Source organism: Pygoscelis adeliae, unplaced genomic scaffold (genome assembly GCF_000699105.1).
Source record: "Pygoscelis adeliae isolate BGI_AS28 unplaced genomic scaffold, ASM69910v1 Scaffold77, whole genome shotgun sequence".
Taxonomy (NCBI): domain Eukaryota; kingdom Metazoa; phylum Chordata; class Aves; order Sphenisciformes; family Spheniscidae; genus Pygoscelis; species Pygoscelis adeliae.
In genome coordinates, this window is record NW_008825216.1 from 5,222,576 (window position 1) to 5,224,168 (window position 1,593).

The 1,593-nt window shown below is 43.4% G+C and overlaps 1 protein-coding gene across 1 annotated transcript in view; it reads right to left on the bottom strand.

Annotated features, from left to right (window-relative positions):
* Nucleotides 1–1,503, bottom strand: part of TAF5L (TAF5-like RNA polymerase II, p300/CBP-associated factor (PCAF)-associated factor, 65kDa) — a 21,133-nt gene extending 19,630 nt beyond the window's left edge. The window contains exon 1 of the mRNA XM_009329181.1: nucleotides 1,296–1,503. The gene's annotated coding sequence lies outside the window, so the exon portion shown is untranslated. The remainder of the gene's footprint in view (nucleotides 1–1,295) is intronic.
* Between the last annotated feature and the right edge of the window lie 90 nt (nucleotides 1,504–1,593).

Sequence of the window (1,593 nt, forward strand, 5' to 3'; positions counted from 1 at the left end):
GACAGAAAAGGAACTGCCTTACAGGAAATGCATCTTCACCAAGAAACACCCGTTGGCATCAGACACACTGTCACCCCTACTTTCACTTCAGATCCTTGTTTCTTCGTTCACTTTGCCTTTATACTTCACTCTCAGCATTACAAAGAGCAATGTCACGGGAGCAGGGAAAGCGTTCATGGAAAGTGCAAGAAGAGCAAAACCAACATTCCTACAAATATTATCAAGCCCTCAAAATTAGTGTTTATCATAAAATAAACATAAGGATGGCCTGCCAAAATGCCTTTAGCTGGGTTCAAGCTGAGCCAGTTCACAACAGGTCAGTGATGCAGAATTTAAAGGCAAAAAAGGACAAGCCTGCCATTTTAGCCTCCAATCAATTTTAAGACTCTCACCACTGAACAGAACCTCCAAAATATGAAACAAACTGAAAGCATACAGCATTCCCCGTCCATGCCTGCAGAAAGCAAGAAACAGTTGTTCAGAAGTCCCAGCTGCCTTGTTCTTCTCAAACAGCCAGAGAGAACAATAAATACTAATACCATTAACTATTTTCACTGACAAGCAAAATACATAACGAAAGAGAGGAGAAAGATCACATCGGGAGTCTGCACAGCTACAATGCAGCGCCTTCTGCAGTGTCACAAATTGGAGCACACATTAAAAAAAAAAAAGCCTATTAGGTTAACTTTTTTTGAGGAACCAAAAACACTGAAGAAACCCAGAGGAGAGGCCGATCATACAAAACACATCACAAGTTCCTCTTTCCTAGAAAAGCTGGAATTAGCTGTGTACTGAGCATTGGGCCAAGGAAATTAATTTCCTGCCTATGCTACATCTTGGATACAGGTTTAGGCAGATTCCATGGCCTTGAAATATTACCAGTACAGACATAGGGAAAAGAGCTTGAAAACTAGCGTTGGAAACGCTGCTTTAAAATACTCTGCATTCCTGTCCTGATGCTGGGACAGCAGTCTCTTCCTTCCAACAGACTGAGGAAAGACCTGGGAGCATCAGAGAAGAACCAAGGACAAGCAATCTTAAAAAAAACCAACAACAAAAATAACAACCCACAAAAGCAGATTTTGAATATTCTCTACTGAGAACCATGTCTCAGGCCTCAGCAGTGGACAGAGAAGTACCGTCTTTTCTCTCTTATCACTACAGGTGAAATTTGGAGTCTACCAACAATACTAAATCAGCTAATTTTTAATTTTGTGACATTAGGTTAATCTAAGATTTACAAAATTTCAGAATAAACAAGATAAGGATAAACCGATATGAAGGTCAGAACCTACAGCCGAGGGGCTTCACACACGCAGCAGCTGCAATTCAGAAAAACGGGCAAGTAAACACGACAAGTTGACATGGAGACTCGGCTCGGTGGTGCTGCAAAATAGGAAGAGTGCTGCGGAGAGCAGGAACTACGGAGAAGGCTTTTGCCTGAGCAGCGGCGTTCAGGCGAAGAGGCAGAGAGGAAACGGCTGTGATTTTAGGAGAGCCTGCATCCATTTGCACCGGACCTAGATTTGGCTCACCGTCCACGCATTAAGCTTTGCCAATTCCACAGCTGGTTCCCCCCCCCCCCGCCCCCCC